This window comes from Pteropus alecto, unplaced genomic scaffold (assembly GCF_000325575.1).
Source record: "Pteropus alecto unplaced genomic scaffold, ASM32557v1 scaffold5, whole genome shotgun sequence".
In the NCBI taxonomy this organism is placed as follows: domain Eukaryota; kingdom Metazoa; phylum Chordata; class Mammalia; order Chiroptera; family Pteropodidae; genus Pteropus; species Pteropus alecto.
In genome coordinates this window covers 18,814,652-18,822,853 of record NW_006441953.1, presented here as the reverse complement: position 1 = coordinate 18,822,853, position 8,202 = coordinate 18,814,652, and the positions used below count along the sequence as shown (strand labels likewise).

General features: G+C 38.5%; 1 protein-coding gene across 1 annotated transcript in view; it reads right to left on the bottom strand.

The window, feature by feature from the left end:
• CCDC149 (coiled-coil domain containing 149) overlaps window positions 1-8,202 on the bottom strand; it is a 66,604-nt gene that overhangs the window by 32,072 nt on the left and 26,330 nt on the right. The gene's annotated exons all lie outside the window — the stretch shown is intronic.

The window sequence follows — 8,202 nt, the reverse complement described above, 5'->3', positions numbered from 1 at the left end:
AGGGAGGGAGAAAGGGGAGAGGGAGAGAGAAAGAGATTTAAAATAAATAGATCCAAACAAAAACCCAAGCATACTAGGCAGAAACAACTTTCGGAAGATTTTTCAAGAAATGCTGGGGAAAAGCATGAGACAAAGACATGTCTTGCCAATATGATGAATTTTAAAGAATATCTTATATTTTGTACAAGCCAGCACATACACATGTATGTATGCATACAGGGTATGAGGAATATCTTATATTTTGTACAAGCCAGCACATACACATGTATGTATGCATACGGGGTATGAGGCCGATAGGAACACAGGCCTGGGCATTTGAAGGTGGATGACCTATATAGCACAGCCATGGTGAGGAAACAAATTCTGGGTTTCTTTTACACTTAGCAAATACTAAAAAATGATAACACATGCTGATATGGGCATGCTTCCACACTCTTAACAATGAGGCTATATTATCAAGAGCCTTAAAAATGTCCCTACTCAATGATCCAGTAACTTGACTTCCGACAATCCGAGCTAAGAATAACCCCAGACAGGGACTAGCTTTATGGGAAAAGAAAAAGTAGATTGCACTGTTATTTGTAGAAAGAGTAAAAAAACTAGAAACAATGTCTAACAACAGCGGAATTGTTAGCAAACTAGAATGCAATCAATCAATGGTCTGGTTTGTAGCCATTTGCAATGAGCGTGATGTGAGTAGTGTAATGCCACAGACACGTTTAGGATACCATGTGAAGCGGGGGAAAAAAGCAGAATACTAACTTTTATATGCAGTATGACTAAAATTACACTGAGAACCCATGCACGAAAGAAAAAAAAATTACCAAATACATCAAAATATTAAACGGTGTGTGTTTAGGTGATGGTGAGACTGCATGTGCTATCCGTTCTGTTCCTTGTTTTTTAACTTTTAAAATAAGTATGCATGATTTTTATAACATGTTTATTTATATGTTTTTAAATTCCCAGGGATAAAATTCCAGTCTTCAGAAATGTAATTTTCCAAAGGATCCCCACAGAATCCACAGGGTCGAGTTCCATGTGCAGCTCCAAACCTTCTAGGTGGGGTCCTGATGAGAACTTTGTGAGACCCCAGGAAGATCCAATGGTCCCAAAGCACCCCCGACAGGCCCATCAGTGCCAAGCAGGTTGTCATCGGAATAACATTTTAAAGTTACGGCACTGCTTCTGGAAACTTCTTCTAAAGAAGTTATTATAAATCTGATTCTCTCACCTCCCTGTAGGGTGTGTGTGAATGGGCTTCATATATGGATGAGATCCCGGGGACAGTTTTTTGCTGTCACATAGATCCAAATCAGCCAGCAGTGCCTGCTTGTGGCATGCACTTCCGCGTTCCTGTGTGAATCTTAAGGGATTCACTTTCACTAGAAAAAATGGTTTTATCTTCAAGTCTCTAAAGGATTTAGGGTCAAGTGAGAAATAGAAAGTTAAAAGCCAAGGTAGAATATTAACTAGATTGAAATAGTAAATAACAGCAATAAACTTTGAAAGAGACGATGATTAAAGAAAAGAGCATTTTTCCAATGATATCAATTTTGGGTCCTTATTTGAAAAATACTCCATTGGACTGGACAAATGCTTACTGTGCACCTACTATTTGCTAAAGGAGCACTGGGTTTGGGCAGACAACGTTCCAGGCAGCAGTAGGTTTATACAAAGACCTGGCAGAGGATGGGTACAGATGACTGTGCTTCATGGAATCTGATTATGGTTGAGCCAAATTACTCAAGGATTCTGTATTTGTGAATTGGCATCAATTTACTTGTAACCTCAAAATCAACACTCACAGCGTTTTGAATCATGCGTGGACATGAGTGGACAAGTGCAGAGTGGTGAAAAATGTGAATCGTCCATCAGCCAGGTTCCCAATTGAGACTGAGCAAGATGATGCTCTGCCTCTGTTTCTGCTCTCTACTATACACAAGTGTCCTTTTCGTGGTCTATTTAGTGCCATGTATTTTTTTTCGCATTTTTGTGCTTTTTATTGGTTTTTGCTGTTTAAAATGGCTCCCATGCAAAAAAAAAAAAGTATAATAAAATGGCAATAACAATGTACCTATCAATAATCACTTTAAATGTAAATGGATTAAACGTTCCAATGGAAAGACATAGAGTAGCTGGATGGATAAGAAAACAAGACCCGTACATAGGCTGTCTATAAGAGACCCACTTCAGATCTTTTGAGACACACACAGACTAAAAGTAAAGGGATGAAAAAAGATATTTCATGCAAATGGAAATGAATAAAAGCTGGGGTCGCAATATTTATGTCAGACAAAATAGACTCAAAACAAAGACTATGATAAGAGACAAAGAAGGCTATTACATAATGATAAAGGGATCAATCCAACAAGAGGACATAACCCTAGTAAACATTTATGCACCCAATATAAGAGTACCTACATACATAAAGCAAATATTGACTGATATAAAAAGAGAGATCTACAGTAATATAGTCATATTAGGGGACTTTAACACCCCACTGACACCAATGTACAGATCTTCCACACAGAAAATCAATAAAGAAATAGTGGTCTTAACTGACACAGTAGATCAGATGGATTTAATTGATATTTTTACAGCATTTTACCCCATAGCAGCAGAATATACATTCTTTTCAAGTGCACGTGGAACATTTTTGAGGACCACATGTTAGGCCACAAAACAAGTCTCAATAAATTTAAGAAGACTAAAATTGTATCAAGCATCTTCTCTGACCACAATGGTATGAAACGAGGAATCAATTCAAAAAAAAATAAAAATAAAAATAAAAACACAACAACTGAGAAATACACAGACACATGGAGGCTAAATAACATAGTACTAAACAATGAATAGGTTAACAATGAGATCAAGGAAGAAATGAAAAGATACCTGGAAACAAAAATGAAAACACAATGATTCAAAATCTATGGGACATAGTAAAAGCAGTCCTAAGAGGGAAATTCATAGCAATACAGGCCTACCTCAAGAAACAAAAAGAAGCTCAAATAAACAATCTAAACTTATAACTAAAGGAACCAGGAAAAAAAAAAAACAGCAAACAAAGCCCAAAGTGAGTAGAAGGAAGAAAATAATAAATATCAGAGTGGAAATAAGATAGAGTCTTAAAAAAAAAAACAGTACTAAAGATCAATAAAACCAAGAGCTGGTTCTTTGAAAAGATAAACATAATTGATAAACCTTTAACCAGATTCATTAAGAAAAAAAGAGAGAAGACCCAAATAAATAAAATCAGAAATGAAAGAGGAGTGACGATAGACTCCACAGGAATACAAAGGATTATAAGGAAATACTACAAGCAATTATAGGCCAACAAATTAAACAATGTGGAAAAAATAAATACATTCCTAGAAACATACAATATCCCAAGACTGAGTCACGAAAAAACAGAAAATCTGAACTGATGACTACTATTAATGAAATCAAATCAGTAGTCAAAAAACTCCCAAAAACCAAAAGTCCTGGACCAGATGGCTTCGTGGGTGAATTTCATCAAATATTCAAAAAAGAATTAACACCTATTCTTCTCAAACTAGTCCAAAAAATTCAAGAGGAGGGAAGGCTTCCAAGCTTATTTTACAATGCCACTATTACCTTGATTCCAAAATCAGATAAAGATGTTACAAAAAAAAGAGAGAAAATTATAGGCTAATATCCCTGATAAACATAGATGCAAAATCCTCAAAATGTTAGCAAAATGAATTCAGCAATACATTAAAAAGATCGTACGCCATCATCAAGTGGGATTTATTCCTGGGATGCAAGTTTGGTTCAATATCCACAAATTAATTAATAGGACACACATTAACAAACTGATAGATAAAAATCATATAATCATATCAATAGATGCAGAAAAAATGTTTGACAGAATCCAGCATCCATTATGAATAGCGAGAACACGCCTCAACATAATAAAGTCCATATATAACAAACCTACAGTTAACATCATAACTCAACAGGGTGAAGCTAAAAGCATTTTCCTTAAGATCAAGAACAAGACAAGGATGTTCACTTTCCCCACTTTTATTCAACATAGCATTGGAAGTCCTACCACAGCAAACAGACAAGAAAGAGAAATAAAAGGCATTCGAACTGGAAAGGAAGAAGTAAAACTGTCATTATTTCCCGATGACATGATACTTTATAGAGAACCCTAAAGATTCCATCAAAAACTGTCAGAACTGATAAGTGAATTCAGGAAAGTAGCAGGATATGAAATTAATATTCAGAAATCAGTTGCATTTTTATACACCAATGATGAACTATCGGAAAGAGAAATTAAAAAAACAATTCCATTTACAATTGCACCAAAAATAATAAAATACCTAGGAATAAATTTACCCTCGAAGGTAAAAGACCTATACTTTGAAAATTATAAATCATTGAAAAAAGAAATTGAAGAAGATACAAATAAATGGAAGCATATAATATGACTCATGGATAGTAAGAATTAACATTGTTAAAATGCCCGTACTACCAAAAGCAATCTATAGATTCAAGGCAATCCCTATCAAAATACCAATGACATTTTTTACAGTACTAGAATAATTCAAAAATGTATAGGGAACCATAAAAGACCCTGAAAAGCCACAGCAATCTTGAGAAAGAACAAATTAGGAGGTATCACGCTACCTCATATCAAACTATACTACAAGGCTATAGAAATCAAAACTGGCATAAAGACAGACATGTTACTGGCATAAAGACAGACACATAGATCAACGGAACACAACAGAGAGCCCAGAAATAAATCCATACCTATATGGTTACCTAATCTATGACAAAGGAGGCAAGAATATACAATGGGGTAAAGACAGTCTCTTTAATAAATGGTGTTGGGAAAACTGGACAGATATATGCAAAAAAAGAAAAAGAAAAATAAAGAAAGAAAAAAAGAAAGAAAGACAAAGAAAAAGAAACTGGACCACTTTCTTACATCATATATGAGAATAAACTCAAAATGAATTAAAGACTTAAATGCAAGAATTGAACCCAAAGAACTCCTAGAAGAAAATATAAGCAGTAAATTCTCTGACATTGCTCTCAGAGGCCCCTGTATAGAAAGGGCTGCTAGGCTGTTATCCACGGGAGCCCTTCTTGGTAGGTGTCTTCTTGAGTTGACAAACCGAATCCTTTATTTCCTCTAGGAGCACTGGTTCAGTATATGCTACTTCAGGGTTTGCAGTGACTTTAGACAATGAGAATCAACTGTATTTGGGAGTGGCAGGGGTGGAGGGATGGAGTTTATGGCAGCACTGGTTAATTCATCTGAAAACCGATGTGTGAAAATTCTTTCACGCCGCATGATTTCTTGGCTCAAGACTTTCAGAACCCTAAGTGGTTATACAGAAGGACGAAGAACTAACCAAATAAGAAAGATTTCTCAAATCAAAGGGCCCAGAAACAGGTAGGCTCTTGCTTTTTTTTGGTATGAGGCGACAGGAGGCCGGCGACATGGCTTTGAAAGTAGGGCTCTTTTCTTGATACATGAAAAGCCAGACTGACAGCCTGAACTTTAAGTAATAAAACACCACTGTGGTTTTCTACTCGCAATACGCTTCACTGAACACTTAATTTAGAATCACACAATTATGTTTGCTTAATGCCAATTAATTATTAAACATGTTTATTGAGGTCTGACAGCCAAATAAGAGAGTCATCTTTTATATACTGGATGCCTGTTAAGCTTCAATAAATATGTTAACAATCGTTTGGTGTTTAATGTGCATACAATCTCGGCTATTAAATCTTAGGGCTAGACTGGTTGGAACACTTATTTTTAAAAGTGAGGCCCAAGTTGGTAATACCGGATCATTAGTTGGGTCTGACGCTCGGGTGAAATTGGCTGCAGGGAGGCCACTGCAACAGGAATAGAACTCCCTAGGGAGGCTTCTCCGGTCTTCCTAGCTCAAACTCACAGGCTCTGGAGGCCCTTGCTTAAGGAGTTCACGTCCTGGCTCCACCTTCTGTGAGCTGTGCAATCTCATGCCTGTGCCTGTCTCTGAGCCTTAGTAAAAGTACTACAGTAATAGTACAGCCTTTTACTGTCAACGGTTGCTGTAAGCATGAAGTAAGAGAGAGTTGAGTAGCATTACATGCATTATTTAACTTAGGGGAATTCAAATACATGTGTTTGCCTAAAAGATGAGGGGGACGAAAAAGAGGACAGAGAAAGAAATAGAGAAGAGAGGATGAGAGCGAAATAAAGATTTTAAAAACTGGGTGACCCTCCCTACCTCTGCTGTCAATGTCCCAGACGCAGAGGTGGAAAAATACCTGATAATTTATTTAGGCAAAATCATACTGTTCATATTTATACATAATACCATTGTTTGGGAGCATACCTGACCATGTACCCTAAACTTTATGGACAATTTAGGGGACTATAAAGGGGGATTTTGAATAGGCACAAGTTTTTGCCTCTTACATGCTGACTTCAGAACCTAATCCTACTTGAGGGAAGATGTGGTTTCTCTAAGATGCTTAGCATAGTGCCTGGAGTATAAAAGGTGCTCAATAAGTGTTAGCTGCCATTACGACTGCTGTGCCGATGATCATCACTGCCATCCTCCATGTGAGTTTCCTACACAGACCCCCACCACAGGGAAAGTCCCATCTTTCTAAACTGGAGAAAGCAGAGCTCCCAAGCCAACCTTATCTGTAGACTGCAGGCAATGATGTAGATTTCCCATCTTGGAAATGGTTAGGAAGCAACTGCTCAGGGCACTTAATTCTTTCAAACACAGTCATCAGAACTCCACGGCTAGCCTCCCTATGCCAACCCTTGAAGTGGATCAGTGCCCTGTGAGGCGTGCACACTGCCATCAGTAGATGCATTCATTTGGTGATTTAGATAGAAATAAACGTTTATGAATGAATTATGGGCGTGAGTCGTCAGTTTATGGATGAGGCGCAGCTGCAGCTGGGATGTGGCTAAGGAACATGCCTGTGAAAGGATTGGGCCAAATGGCTCTTGGGCTCCCATCCCCCACCCTGCCCACTGAGTCCAATTCCTCTGCCAATGTCCTACTCACACTCTGGTCCTCCTCAAGATCCCCAGGTCAGGATGACTCGTTCCTTTCCTGATCTCTTCTCAGCCTTCATCCTTCACAGCCTCAAACATTCTCTCCCTCATCTTGTCTTCATTTGCCTGAATTCATTTTCCTCAGTAGGTAATGAGAGGCAGCCAGGGGCAGAAGCAGTCATTATTCTCCGGGTGTTATCTGTGTTCAGATCCTGCTTCTGCTAATCCTAGTCATGTTTCCCGGGCAGTCATCTAACCTCACTGACCCCCAGGTGGCATGATTTTTTTGAAAATGGGATTTTAGTTCATTCAGGCTGCTGAATACCACAGGCTGGGTAGCTTACAGACAGCAGAAATTTATTTCGAATAATTCTGGAGGCTGGGGAAACCAAGATCAAGGTGCCAACAGAATCGGAGTCTGGTGAGACCCTGCTTCCTGGTTCATGGATGCTGTCTTCTCATGTGGCAGAAGGGGCAAAAGAACCTACTGGGGTCTCTTTTATGAGGGCGCTAATCCCATTTGTTGAGAGCTCTGCCATCACAATCTAATCACCTACCAAAGTCCCCACCTCCAATGCCATCACACTGGAGATTTGGTTTTAACATGTGAATCTTATGCAGACATGTTCAGTCTATAGTAAAGCTGTGTTATAGACAGGACAGCTATGTATGGCTGCCCAGTCTGTGCACTGCAAAATTCAACTCCGGGATCTCCATCCTCACAATGTGAAGATATGATGCAATGATCACTGTTGCTGTAACTCTCACACTTTTGATGTAGAGCTTTAAAAGTGCAATCCCTAGTCACAGTTGGTATGGTTACAGTTCTAACACAATGACTCTCCGTTTGCCAGGGTTACTGAGAAGATCGGATGAAAGAATTATTAACAGGAAGTTGATGTTAGCCCCTCCTCAGCCCCAATCCTGTGTACTGATGCAAATGACACTTAAGAAGAGATCAGAACCCAAAGGCATTTATTGAACATTCGTCTGGCGTGGTGCTGTGCCGGGCAACTTAATAAACGTGGCCCTATCTTTTGTTTTACCTGTTGGTTTTCTCCATATTGTCCCCAACTGTCCCTGACCTTTAAAATACCTTCGATAAAACTGAACATGAGAATTTAGCACGTCTCCAAGTGGGAAACTCTATTGTG